This window comes from Megalopta genalis, chromosome 1, assembly GCF_051020955.1.
Source record: "Megalopta genalis isolate 19385.01 chromosome 1, iyMegGena1_principal, whole genome shotgun sequence".
Taxonomy (NCBI): Eukaryota; Metazoa; Arthropoda; class Insecta; order Hymenoptera; family Halictidae; genus Megalopta; species Megalopta genalis.
Genome location: NC_135013.1, coordinates 38,868,361 through 38,883,403, shown reverse-complemented (window position 1 = coordinate 38,883,403; position 15,043 = coordinate 38,868,361). Strand labels below are relative to the sequence as shown.

The 15,043-nt window shown below is 49.7% G+C and overlaps 1 protein-coding gene across 2 annotated transcripts in view; it reads left to right on the top strand.

Annotated features, from left to right (window-relative positions):
- The window catches only part of LOC117218726 (transcription factor hamlet), a 78,302-nt gene that overhangs the window by 21,684 nt on the left and 41,575 nt on the right, over window positions 1-15,043 (top strand). The window lies entirely within an intron of this gene.

Here is a 15,043-nt window from a genome sequence, read left to right as displayed (position 1 = left end):
GAAATAAGATTAGGGCGCAGTGTGTTGCTTTTATTCCTAGTCTTCCAAAGATTTTATCTCTCCTCCGGTTTTATTGTAACCCTCCGGTGTATGTGCGAGGAAAGATTTCGTCGGTGTACAGTTAGAATATTCATCAGAAATTACGATTAATCTTGCTTGTGATTATAGTATAAATATAATAAATATATAGATCCGCATGTGTTTGCAGCTAGCAAAAGATCGTGGAGTAATAAAATTTCATTTGCCCAACTGATCGTCTTCCGATTCAACTCGCAACAATGTTTCTCCGGTGCACGAAACGCACGCAAGCTGGGGTCAAGAAATTAATTAATCTTTTAATAGAACTCGAGAAAATTAAACAAAACCCGACCGGTACAATCAGTGCACTACATAATTAACTCTTTCGCTGTCGACTTTCTTTCATCTCATTGAACGTAAAATTTTTCCAACGATCGCTCTGTGGGTATGCAAACAACAGGAAAATGAACAAAAATGTTGCTAATTGCAAAAATATCGACTGGCCCCGATTGAAAGAGTTTTTCGAAAATATCCGAAACAATCTTGGGGATATTGATGAGATCGGAGGAAGAAACCGGGGTGCGACTCGCGTCGTTTCCTCGTTCAGCGAAGTTCACAGAGTGCTCGTTTCTCGCTTTATCGACTCGCACCCCCCTCCCCCCTCTCTTAACCCCCTCTGTTTCTGTTTGCCGGCCCGCTCGTTTTTCCTTTAACCGAGTTTACCCGGTTTCTGCGTTCTCGAGCCGAGTCGTCCTTGCCGGGAAGAACAGCCCTCGGCACGCAATCTCGAAAAGCTACGTAACTCGCATGCTTCCACTGCGTTTTACTCGAGAAAACGGCAAGAAAAAAACCACCGGCACCCTCCGCGGGCATCTTGATAATGAGAGGATGAATTACGCCGATAATCGTCGGCGGATGGCCGCTGATTAGACTGCCGCGCGCGCGTTGCCCTACATTCTTTCCACGCAGTCCGCTCGAGGTCCGCGGTTGCCGATTTCAGTGCCGATTTCTGTCGTTCGTGTTTGCGTCCGCGTCGCCGGCGATCCGGCGAAACGTTCCGAGCGAAAACGACACGGGTACGAAGTATAATTAGCCGTTCGGGGAACAACGTGAAGCGTATCGTTCCGCGATTAATAATCCTTGAATCGCAATAGAAAATCCCCCGATACGAAATCGGCCGTGCGTATCAGGCATCTTTCGATGGAATTGTCTTCGATTGTCACAGGACAGTTGCCGAGATAGCATCGTCGTCTCGCGGACGATAAGATTACCGGGAACCGGGGTGCGAGCACGAAACTCTCGGGCCGAGTTTGTTAACAATCGCGCCAGATAACGCCGACAATTCACGGTTTCGCTTTAGTCCGTAACTGACCGGCTGAAACGCAGCGAACGGCCCGCTTAAACGGTACAAGGAAAACGCGTATCATAGTAAAGGCGGTGTGCATTACATCCTTCGCGATAGATAACCATGGCGGAATCGAGGCGATTCGAGCCGTCCGAAATCAGAATTTTTTATCTCCGGATGACGGTTGATTCGGTTCCGTATTGACACGAAGAATCGCGGCTAAAATTACACCTGGCCGATGACTGCTTTCATTGCCACGGTTATGTTATCGGATTTTCGTGCTCGATAATGCCCGCACAATGGGAATACCGTCTCTGAGAGATTTGTTGTTTATCTTTTAAAGCATTATCTCGATTGAATTCTGAAAAAGATTGCGTGCATAGAGAATTCTATTCAATGACTTGGTGCCAGTTAAAGTAGTACGAAGATTTAAACAAATTATTATTACTACTATTATTATTACTATTATTACTATTATTATTATTACTATTATTATTATTATTATTACTACTATTATTATTATTATTATTACTACTATTATTATTATTACTATTATTATTACTATTATTATAATAACACCCTTAACACGAGAAGAATATTAAGGCTAAATGTGAGTCATCGCAATGACGCAAAATACATAATAAGGCTTTACCTAAAACGTGCAAATAAAATAGAAAAATCAAATAACGTCGATATTACATATTTACGTATTATATATTATTATAATGTTATATTAAGTTGGTCGCTAAAAGTCATTGCGTTTTTTCCTAATACATGGCAATATAGCAATAAAACGCAACGACTTATTGGCCTTATTGATTGAGATAAAGATATGACTTCACGAGTTAATTCGGTCATAAAATGTTCTGCGTGATTCCTCTAAGCGGATCGGGCGATAAGAGGAAATTAGCCCTTTCTGCCCGAGATTGTGTTTCACCCATCCGAAGCTGTCGAAGACAGTTCGCGAGAGTATTCGGTGTGTCGAATGCCAGAAATAAATCTGGCGTCGAGTGGCGTCGCGAATCGTTTGATCGTCGACGTTGAGCGTCGCCGGCTTCGTCTCGGGATCGAATGAATAAACCTCGAAGGCGTTCGACGAGGTGTCGCGGTGGTTGGTGTCGGCTGTCGCAAGGGGGGAGAAAAATGAGTGAAATCCATTAGAGGGGAGATTCCGTGGCTTCTGACCTGTGTCGATCCCAGCTCCGCGCTCAACGTATGAATCCGAAGTCGGCGGTGCTGCGAGCGAGTAGCAGCAATGCGATCCCGATTGACACATAGCCTGTCAGCGGAGTTTTCATCTCCCGGCTAAGGCGTCACGTGCATCGTTAATGCGTTTTCCCGCTTCGGTCGATCGAGAGCGAGCGAGCGATATCGCGTGGACCGGGAACGGAATCGCAGAGGACGAAACAGTGCAGGACACAGAGAGCCCGAGCAGAGTTTATCTATGTTTGTTCTACGGGGAAGGAAACTCGTAAAAGAACGAGTTTTTTTTTACGGTCGCGAGCGTCGAGCCGATACACGAGCCCGCCGTAGAAAGCCTTTCGATGGAGATGATCGTAAAACCGACACTGCGCTCCAATTGCACACGATAGCGCAGCTGTTTACGTTGAGGCCGCCCTATAAAACTCTCGAACTTTTCGACAGGTCTCGGACATGTTTATCGTAAAAGTCGCGTTTCGGATATAATCGTTGGGTCGCTTCGGACGATTACCAGAGTATTGTTTGTTTGCGGTCGCGTATCTTTCCGCTTCTTCTTGGAAAGACCTGAACGGCCAGGTTCATTCGTTAATCGGGCGGCCTCTCGATATCGCTAGAAACAATAAGCATGCTTTCCTATTGGGAGCGGAGATTTCGGCTTGGGATAGCCATCGGTGTCCGGCGCAACAAACCCAGGGAACGCGGCAAACGCAGCATATGCGTCTATTGCGCGGCGGAACAATCGGCAACGATTACACCCGTGGTAAAGACAATTGATCCGGCGCGGGGCAAGGCGGGGCGGGGCGGTCCAGTCGGTCGGGACGGGCGCGGGTCGGGTCGGGTCGGATCGGTTGCACTTGCAACAAGCATCGTATACACAAAGTATACTCGGGGCACCGTCGAATATTATTATACCGGGGCCGCGTGTTCCGGGCCAATCGAATCATTGTCTCTCGGGCTCTCGGCAAATCATTCCGTTCCTCTTTCTCTCTGTCTCTCTGTTTGGACATGTGGTGCGTGCTTCTAACGAGATGATATGGTCGATCGGTACTTCCTGAACCGGCGATCCCCTTCCTCCCCCATCGAGGCCCCTCTCTCCTCTCCTCTCTCGCTCTCTCGAGCCTCTCTCGCAGCTTTTCTTTTTTTTTAAAGGGCCGATCGTCGAGTCGTTTTGTTCCGGTAATGCGACGATTGTTGGCGCGAGCCTTGAAACAAAAACGCGGCCGAGCCATCTGTCGAGTTGCACGGGGAACGGAGAGAGAGAGAGCCGAGAGCGACAGAGAGCGGCCCGAAGGGAAAATGAGCGAGAAACGTCGCCGGGAGGGAAGAGAATGGAAGAAAAGAGCATCCGCGAATGCGGCGAGGGATTGTTTTCTAGTGGCTCGTCGTTTAACCCCTCCAATCTTCTCCTCGCGACGAGAGCTGCCCCCGTCTCGACGGGGCTGTCGATAATATTCCTCGGCTCCTCATCCTGTGTCCCACTTTACCTCGCGAATCTCGTCGATTCTCTATTCGAGAAAATCATACTTAAGTTAACTAACTAACTTCGACTTCGCCGTCGTTACTCTGGGTTAGCTCGTTCCGAAATTTCCTAAAAGAGAAAATCGATATCCATTGGTCGAATGGACGAAAGAAATTGTACATGTGAAGGGCGAGGACGTGCTCGAACTAAGATTAAATTAATAGATCAAGGTGTACCGATCGACGAGGGATGGTGCGGTGGTACTTTCGATAGAATATCTAAAATGATTCTAGGCGTCGCTGGACTTTCGAGACACCCGGTAGGTGGTCGACCCGAGCTAACACGCACCCCGCATAACGCGTAAATGCGGTGTAGTAGCAGGGCCGCGGATTCTAGCAATTACACACCCTCAAGTGCCCTTAGAGACGGGTCCCCATTAGGATGAGAGCCAGGGGATGTTTTAGCGCGGCGCGGCGTGGCTCGACTTGGCTCGGCTCGCCTCGATCTTCGAATTCTCGAGCGAACAGCGATCGTCGAATATTTCCTCGAATTTTTCTAGACTGCCTCCGCCGAGAAAAATCGATCGCGTGAAAATATTTATTGGAAACAGGAGAGAGAGAGAGAGAGAGAGAGAGAGAGAGAAATAGAGCAAGAACCGGTCTGTCTGTCTCCCTGTATCGTGTCGCGGCCCGGTGGCTGGCAAAAACGAACCCTCTCTGAGTGCTCAGCTATGTAAGCCATAGCAGTGGGTATCGAGCATTTCGCATCGTTATATCCAGGTACACGTCCACGATCGGCCGTTATATACCTATAGAGATATTACATGGCCGCGAGCTCGGGCACGGTTGGAAACGATTAATCGTCCACGTCCAGACGTCATTGCCATCTTTGGTCGCTTAATCGGAAGTCTCCTCGAGTCCCGAGGGAGTACGTGGCGTCGACGTAATCGAACTTCGGTATCGCCTGCTCTTTCTCTCTTGCTCTCTTTCTCTCTCTCTCTCTCTCTCTCTCTCTCTAGTTCTCTCTCTCGCGCGCGCTCTCTCTCGCTCTCTGACCGACAAGTCGAAACTTTGACCGCTTGAAAAGAAAGTTTCAAGGGAGCGACGGAACTCGGGGACCTCCATCGACTTCCACGACCACCTCACGGATTTCTCGCGGCTTCGCCTACACGCTCCACCGAGATGAATGTTAACGATCGCGACAGGATCGATAACGAGCGGAAATTCGACCTCTCTCTTCTCGATCCGCTTTGCGCGACGGAGCTTCGCTTCTGCGACAGTGATGCAGCGGTGGAGCGATTCTTTGTGTTCGGTATTTGAAAAAGATGGACAGTTAAGTTGAAGGATTTTCTAATATATTGTTCGATGACGACGTCGGATCCAGTCGCAAATCGACGAGGTAATCTGGAGATACAGTGGGCCACAAAAGTGGTCGCACAGCTTTTAAAACGCAATAACTTTTTGAGGACTGAACTAAATGGCTTGCATGTTTTTTGAGATGACAGAGGGACTAGTCTACTAGACGGTGGCTAAAAGCTTTCTTTTTTAATTTTGCCATTACTTTGAATGGAAAGAAAAAATTAAAAACCTTCGTTTTTTAACTTTTTTATCTGAACCTATAACGAAAATTTAAAAAATGCCTTTTGTAGGTCTCGGTACAGACGTTGAAGGATTTTAAAAACAGATTTCTTACAGTTCTAGGTCAAAATCGTGATAAAACTGTGATTCTTGCGATCTTTAATTTGTTGTAACTCGTAACAACGTGAACCGGTATCGATAAAATTTTCAACATGCATATAAGTTACCGAGATCTACGGAAGACATTTTCTAAATTTTCGTTATAGGCTTAAAAAACGAGAGATTTTTATTTTTTTGCTATTCCAAGTAATATCAAAATTTAAAAAAAAAGCATTTCAGTCATCGTCTAGTATACTAGTCCCTCTATCATCTAAAAAAATTCAAGTCACTTAGTTCAGGTTTCAAAAACTTATCGCGTTTTAAAAGGTGTACGGACACTTTTGTGAGCTACTGTACATTTAATCATTCTTTTGGAATTGCGTTCGAAACGTATTAAACTTATCCTCCGAATAGCCGACTCGCACAAAAGTACATCGATAAATTTCCAGTAGATAAAATTGGTGTGCATGCGAAATATAGTGAAACAAACATCGACGCGAATCTTCCGTTTGTCCGAAGATGCTTTTCTGTTTGAGGATAGCGTAATGTATCGTTCGCAGTTTGGGCAACATAAAAATTGTAGAAATTACATTTTCGTTGTTTGCCTCGAGCACAGCGGACACGCAAACATCGAGGCGATCCGGGCGAACCGAAAAATAGAACGCAGCATTTTTCCGAGCGGGTAAAAAAATGATCGTAGCCAATCGACGCCACGGTGAATACGCAACAAGCGTCGATAAAGGTGTTCGCACGGTGTCCATGACACAATAATCAATTTTTTAACGTCCGTGCTAGTATGCCGATCGGCCATGCCCGACAGAGTCATCTGAATGACAGAGGTTGATCAAAGGGCCCTGCCGGCCGTTTGATGTCTGACGCACGCGGTACCATTTCAACCGTTCGCCAATCACTGAATTCAAATTCCCGATCGAAGTTGAATTTCCATGGGACGCGAGCTTTAACAGATATTTTCGCGCAGCTTGTTACCGTCGCGCTTTTTCCTCCCCGTCAAAATCACGAATTCGACATTTCGTAGTTGCCCCGGTCAACGGCGTTCGTTAACACTTTGCCACGCTGTCGAGCAGTCCTTGAAAATTCCGGATAATTCAGCGTTTTTAAAAAATAAATCGTTCGACAGCCGTGACGCTTCTACACGCGGAGCAACGATAACGAAGTTACACCACTTTTGAGATATTCGTTTACATGGAAATTATTTCGTTTCTTTGAAAATACGGTAATTACTAAAATGTTCTGCATCGTTTGAGAATGATAGAGACCAATGCTCTTTCTACTGATTTTAATAGATCGCAAATAATTCATCGACATTCTGAAGTTTCACGTATACTCGTATAGCAAAGGATCTAAAAGTCTGTTGATGGATCCTCCGTTGGCTAGGTGAGATAGATTTTTAATAAAAGGTGCGTCGAACGGAGGGGACGTTCAAGGGTCGCGGCGAATTCGTATTTGATGAGCGTTCGTTTCGAACCGTCGACGAAATTGAATCATCTCGCGCGCTTCCGGCGCGTGGGTGTCGCGAGCTGCCGAATTCCTTCGCTGGCGGCTGTTCGATTCTCGTCAGTTATTTATCGACCTAGTTGTTCGGCTACGGCGCTTGAGCGGGGAGCTGCTCGAGACGAGTGTCACCGCGATCAAAATCGAATTAGGCTGGGCGGAAAGAAGAGTTCGTTTCTTCCCCTGCGAACAATTACGGATGAGTTATAGATCTCCAGTTATTGGCTACAAATCGTCGAGAGAGCGCGCGCGCGCGCAGAGAGAGAGACGGAGAGGGAGAACGAGAAAAAGAGAGAGGAATCGGCGATTTCTCACGCCTCGGGCGCGATCTCAACTTTTTTAATCGAACTTCTCGCGAAGGTCGACCGGGTTAACCGCAGACAATGCTCCGACGAGTGCCGGTTCAAGAAGAACGAATCTTTGCCGACGGAAAAAAGAACGGAGAGGAACCCTTCGATTTTTTTTCCGCCTTTCCCGTCTTTTATTCCCGACGAAAACGTGAAAAGGGTAACTTGACTTTCCGACCCCTCTAACGAACATCCTATACTGTTTTCGCAAGAGTTACGCGACGGTGCGTCGCAGGTGGCTGCCGCGAACCCTCTCCGATCAGTACGCTGCACATCTTTACGCGTTCGTGGCATGCGCAGATTCGTGCGATGCACAAAAACGTACAAACCTACGAAAACTACAGCATCGTTGAATTTTTACAACGACGATGGCTTTTCGTTAACCGCGGAAATTTGTCTCCGATTCTAATTTGCATTTACACAAAGATACGATTCGAATTTGCTGAAGAAAATAATGTTTTTCTTCTTCTTTTTTTATTAAGCTTATGAAACCTCTTTCGAAGTTCATTACAACTGTTAGATAGACATTAGATTATGTCAGGTTATCAGGTTATCACTAATCGAATGCATTGGAAAACAAGGAAATCGTGCCGAGATCAATATTACCATATTAGCCGTGTCGTTGTTCCATCAAATTCGACAACGGATGATTACCGGAGTCGCCCTCGTGTTCGACGAATCAAATTTTCCAGAATGTTTCCAGGATCGGTCCTCGCCGCGACCATAACCATCGCTATGTACCTTCAATTACCGTTCGATCCGTGACACCGCAGGGTTTCCTTCACCCCCGGCAGTGGAACTTCACGCCCTTCGTCCCCTCGCTCGGTTTCGCCGCAGGAAAAAGGAAATGCTCGTAGGACAAAACGCGCGCAGGTTAACTGATGCCGCGATCTCGCAGCGTGGAAAAACATCTTACTCGTTCCGGTGCCTTTCATCGGCGTCCCAAAGGGTGCATGTGACGAGCCGACCCCCGGAACGTCGCGCAGCCGACTGTCCATCGATTACTCTTCCACAATTGCGGATATTCCGACGGAGAGACGCCGTTAGATCGAAGATATTCGATTCCCAGATGGCTCTCCCTGCCCCCTCTTCCGATTCTTCCGCCCCTCTTTATTTCTCTTGCCCCGATACCGTGCAGTTTCGAGCTCTCTCTTTTTAGCTCTCCTCTGAATAGAATCACGGGGCTATTCTTCCAGCCGCCGTGAATAGAGCCGGAGGCAGTCTATTCGCACGTGATGGAACGACGACTGCCAGAGATATCTGAACTCTTATCTCTCGGATTGCGAACGCGAATGTCGGATACTCCCGATTGTCCGGGCGACGATTGCCCCCTGGATTTTTCCATACTCCTAACGAACATCGGAGGAAAGAAAAGGGGGATGCGAGATTCACGCACGCGTGTCCCCAGCATTTCTCGTTGTTTTTCAAACCGTTCATTATCTCGAGGATAGAACGCCGACGATCTAGACAAGGAGGATCGATAACCGTTATCTATTGGATGAGGTGTGTGTCAATTTCCGCGGAAATTACTGCAGATCTTCCGATACGTTCTGTTTATGCTAACGCGTTCTCGAGCGACGTCACCGGTCGATAAAAAACGACGATAGCTCCGGTAAAAACACCGATAAGGGATCAATCAGAAGTCGTGATTTCGTGCTCGACTCGGGTCCTGCGGGAGTAGAGGGGGACAGGGACGATCCCCGTCCGTCGAACGACATCCCTTTTTCACGGTTTCTCGTATTTCTATTCGTCGCGACGAGGCCGGCTAGGCGCGGCGCGCGGGGGCGGTAAACGGTCAGATCGTATCTGTGTCTCGGCGAGAACTGGCCACCCTCTGCAACGCCGTGCCCGGCCTTTCTTCCTCCGCTGGCAGCCCCTCCGCAATCAGTGAAGCCAGGCGGCCACGAGGTGGCCGAGGATTTAAACTTTCGAATCCACTTTATCTCGCGCGCCACGATCCCGCTTCGAAACGGCTCCGGTCCAGCCGTAAGGGATGCGTGAATGCGTCGGCAAACGCCGAGGGACGGTCAGCGGCGCATTGTTGGCCTTGTTTACGATCGGCGCGTGAGATCCGGCCGGCCAGATTCGATTCTTTCCAGACGCGATTTATTAGGTCGGGAAGCTCGGGAAAATTGAACACGATCGATCCCTTTCCGCCCGAACCCGGCCCGGATCGGCTCGGAGCGTCCGCGGTCTCGTTCGGATAACGGAGCCGCTGTTCCTTGAAGTCGCTATCCGTCGAGTGAGACATTTGCACGATTAGAAAATAGTTCGGCAATAATACCTGGATCGATTGAATTAATATATTCGCGTGTTAATCCGTGTACTTCTCTTTGCGCACTGATAACACGGGTACACGAGTACCGGAATTCGTGGATAATAAAACACGAGTAGTACGCGTGTACACAGATCGTACATTGCAATATACAGTAGCTGTCGTATTATAAGAGTGTCTTATATTTTCTTTATTTAATTATTTCTAAATTTCATGTTAATGTTCATTTACTAAAATGAACAGACACGATTCATCTAGTACACGATCTGTTCCGACGCGAACAATTAATGTATTTACATCTTTCGGCAAAAAGACGATTCCATTGTACAATATTTCACGGATGATACTGTATCAACAATAAAGAAGCACGAGGATATATTAGGTCTACCGGAAAGTTCTGTCCGTTTGAGAAATGAAAGGAAATAATAGATTTTTCATAAATTTAGTAATATTTATTGTACAATATAATTTCCGTCGTTACTTATGACCTCTTGCCAGCGTAATGGCAATTTGTGAGCAATATTTTCCAAAAATATATGTCTCAAATGGATATGTGCATATCTATTGAAATTTGCAATGACATTATCAGGCAGAACTTTCCGGTAGACATAATACTAATTTTACACGGCGCGTATCGTCAATGTACGGTCAGAATCGTGATCTCTACAGGGTAGACGTCGCTCGACCATATTCTATTGGTCGATCGATAGATAAGGCGCTAAGAACGCGCCTCGAACGGGGTCGAGCCCGAAGGGCGGAAGAATACCGTGGAAGATTAGGCGAGGCGACGAGCCTCCATTTTTCCTTAATTACGATGTTGCGGAACATAGATTACGATGTTAGCTCTCGCTCAAAAACATCTGTTCCCCTTCCTTCCTTCGGTCGCTACCCTTGCGCAGCTTGCCTCCCGGTAAGGGCTGATATCCGCAGGGGTTTTGCCCTTCGATCTTCGGCTCTCGCAGCGAGAAAAGTTCTCCTCGCGGAGAATTCGCGGAGGACGCGTGCCTCGTTCAAACAGCCCGGAGCCGGACCGATGCGAAGAATCTAATTAGAGTCGAATCGTTCCGATAGGTTCGCCTCGAGCTTATTTTTGCACCGCGGCCGACCGAGGCCTCCGCCGCGTCCGAGAGAAACTATGTGTTTTTCTATGGAAGTTCGGCCGAGCGAAAAGTTGTCGAGAACGGTCGGCAGAATGTTTGAAAGAGTGGACTCGATAGAGGGGGGATGAAAGGCGGGCGAGAGGAGGGACGGGTCTAGATAGACCGAGCCCGGCAGCGGCCCGTAGAAAATTAATGTCGGACACGAGATAAAATTAATTTAACGGCGGGTTACGCCTGCGAGCCACCCGGAGGCTGTTTGCTGAAGTCCGGATCACAATGGCGAAATGGCCGTGCTGGTGGGCACCGCAAACTTCAACCACCGCTAGCAGCCGGGGCTGTATCGTCGTCGCCACACCGTCCTCGACAGGGAACAGCGTGGCTCGAACCAAAACATAATTAGCCTGCATTGTTAATGCATCAATATTTGCACGCTGTCCTGCCTTCCTGGCGCAGAGGCGGCCCGCGCGCGCTGCTCTCTCTCTCCGCGTTTTCCAATAAGCCTGCACTTTGTTGCGCCGATATTACGCGTATATCGCTGTTGATTCTCGCTATTGCCTCCTCCCTTTTCTCTTTCTCCCACTTTCGTGGCCGCCGTGTGCCAGTGTTCGCTGCTGGCCAGGTGAGCGACCGTGCCAACCAATGTTCTCCGCATCCGCGTTTCGACGCGCTTACGACGAACCGCCGCGCCGCGCCGCGCGGACTCGTTGTTTTCGCTCCGCGATGTAAACTTGATGCACAAACCTTCCTAAATTAATCCCGCGGCCGGCCGCCGCCGGTTCGGCGAATGACGTGCGCCGGAACGTTTAATTTACCAATGAATTTTGACCAGCGCCGACCGCTGTTTGTCGATAACAATGCGCGGCCCGAGCCAATAATTTTGTTACTTTTGCGCGAAATTATGAGCCCCGGCCTTTGTAACTTCCCGGAAAATCAATATCGGACCGACCATCCCCCTCCCGTCCTCCTTCGTCTAATGAAAAATTGAAGACCGGTCGATCGACGGCGAAATATATTATATCGCGGCTCCGCGGAACTGAAAAGAAAACGCGATCGTCGGAGCTCGAGGGGGTCCCGGGATCGCGACTAGAGAGAGAGAGAGAAAGAGAGAGAGAGAGAGAGAGAGAGAGAGAGAGAGAGAGGCCCGCTGAAAGAGAAGCAGCCAACGCGAGGGTGTTGCTCGTGCACGAGCTCGAGCACGAGCACGAGAGGGCCCAATGTGTACCGGATTTTCCCTACTTCGGCCGGTTCCGGTCGCTCGCGTGCCACAATTCTATCGTCCGCATCTGGATCTTCTCCACGTCCGTCGATCTTGACCCCGTGACATGGATCTCCTGGCGGAAAGGCACCTTCGTGCGCGAGCCTGCAATTACGTAAAACGGTATCCTCCTCCCGCACGCGCTAATAATCCTCCGCTTGCCCCCCTTAGAACTCCCTCAAGAATCTTGGAACGCATCCGAATCGTTGCCCGTTTCGTCCGCCGTTCATCGACGAGCTGCACGAGTTTTGTAATTCAGACCTAAGTAACTGTACCGAAATATGATGTAATTCGTTTTCAATGACGATCCCTAAGTAAAGTGATAAAGGCGTAGTCAAGTGCGAAGTAGCGCGAACAATTTCGAAAGCAGGTTGCAGCTAATAACATCGTTGCCGTGGCCTGCTCACACCTCGGCGAGCAAACGAAGCCAGTGAGCTCGGGTCGTGTACCGGTTCGACGGTTCGGTGCCTTCGGTGCCCCGAGGAGGAGAGAAGAGAAGAGCGAGTAAAGAGCGCGGATCGGGAAGAGGGCTGATAAAATCGTGCCTCGGGGCGTAAAATCGTTGGGTGTCTATGTCGTTGGTAGCACGCGTTTAAAAATCGTTAAGTCGAAAGGAATCTCTCGGCGGGGGGAGTGAGCGGTTCGCGAGGGGTCTGCGCGGAGAGACAAGCTGCAAAGTCTGTCCGAAAGAAAGAGGGGCGTCGCGACGGCAGGAGGAGCAGGAGGAGCAGGGAGCCCCACGGCACAGGGTCTTCCGTTGGTTGATCGTCTTCCGGTGACTTCCGGTGGCCTCTAACGAGGGACAATGCTTCTGGTACACGGTGTGCACGCGGCGCACAACAATCGCGTCTCAAGTTCCTCGAGGCAGGAGGGCGGTGCTCCTGAGCCTCATAGAGAGCCTCGCGCGCTCCTTCTCTCTCCTTTCCTCCGGTTGCCCCTCGCGCTCCCTCTCCTTTCCTCCGGTTCGCTCTCCGCGCGCGGTTTCTTTCTTCTGCTCGACTACTTATGCCACATCAACGTGGCTCTCAATGGCGCATTAGAGGGCAGCGCAACGAAAGGCAGCCAAGGCGTGTGCGTACACAACGCGGAGAACCAACTCGACTCGAACACAAATTATAGACTCCCGTCACGACCGTTGAGGCGACTCCAGCCGTACGCGTACCTACGTACGAGCATACGTGGATCCACCAATCGCTATTTCGGGCACTCACGGACATACGTGTGCCCCCGTTGCTAAGGGTACGCGGACGGGGACGGCATTCACGGACACGCACGTCTCCCGATCCTTTTCACCTAGCGTATCGCGTTCGAATGATTATTCCTCTCTCCCTTCGCCGTTCCATCCCTCTTTCTCTTCTGCACTCGACGTCTCTGAACGATCTTTCTCTGTTTTTCTCTTTCTCCTTCTCTTTCTCCTCCTCCTCCTCCTCTTTCTCTCTGGGTCGCGTCTTTGTCGACGGACGCGCAAATCGCTTTAGGGTAGATCAAGAAGTCGGCGACTACGCGGACTCTCCCGGAGGACCACTCGAGCAGCAGCCGATTGTTTGATCGGCATCGAGGACCGACTTCTTTCTTCTTCCTTACTCGACGAGTCGCTCGCCGGCGCAATCTACTTCTTTCTATTCCGTGGACCGTTAACGGTCGACCAATTCGGCCGACCAGAGAGAGAGAGAGAGACGAGTCCTCGTTGATCGAACTCCTTCAACCTGGCCCGCCTCGAGAGCCTCTTCCACCCCGAATGAATTTCGGCACGATTTGCATACGCTTCGGGAATCGCTCGTCTCCTCGATAGACATGACCAACCGATTTTTTTATGCCAACGCGTTCATTGTTCGTGCCAGCTATCGATCTAAGAGAACAGAAATCGATTGGCACGATGCAGAACGATACAGGCAAACGGGACGAATTATGTAAAAGCGTGCAGAATGATCGAATGAGATCGAGGATAAACAGGTGTCTGGAGGCTTGCGAGCATTGCGCTATCAATTTTGGTGGGCACTGCAGCAGTTTAATTTTCGGCGTTTCAATGGAAGAATCCGCCGGAGAAAACGCGGCAGCGAACAATGGTCAGGCCGAGGACACATCCCCGTGTATCTTGTCGCCGCCGTTTGACAAGCGACAGGCGGTGACACGCCTGTAAAATTGCTTCTCCGGTGGAGCGAAAGTTGCCGGGCTCGACGAGGCAGAGCACAGAGGAGACAATTTTCGGGGGTGTGAAAAATATTAATAACACCGGTGTTGCAGCGTAAGGGACGAAGGGCTTCCGAGAGTAAGGGATGGCATAGAGTCGGAGGCCGAGGGGGTGGCTGGGTCAGGGGAGGGGGTGGCAAGTGTTTCTGTCAGTTTAATAGCTTCGCGCCTCTCCTCCTCCCCTCCTTGCCTGCCCACCCCTTGGAGTCACCCCACATGCGCACACTTTGCCACCGACATTACGGCATCGTCACTCTACGTGTCAGAAGTTGCGCTAGACCTAGAAGCTCTGCTTAGATCTGATAACCCTTTGATACTCCCGTTATTTATTACCCCTCCGGCGTCGCCGTCATCGACGATGCCGACCTCGACGTCGACGTCGACGTCCTGCGTCCCCGAATCGATCAGCCCGTTCTCGGGGACGGCCGGGAACGAGCGTGTGCACGCAGGCAGCCTGTGTCGACTGTCGAGGCGCTTCGCCGCGCCGCTTTTATTCGCCAAAGTTGCTTCCCCATTGACCAACATCTCTCTCTCTCTCTCTCTCTCTCTCTCTCTCTCGCGTTCCAAAGAATTCTCATTCCACCCCCGCGCGGCTCGCTCGCCAACGTGGAAATCGGAGTCCCGGCCGCGATTTGTCACGGGGCCACGCGATTTCAACGAAGAACG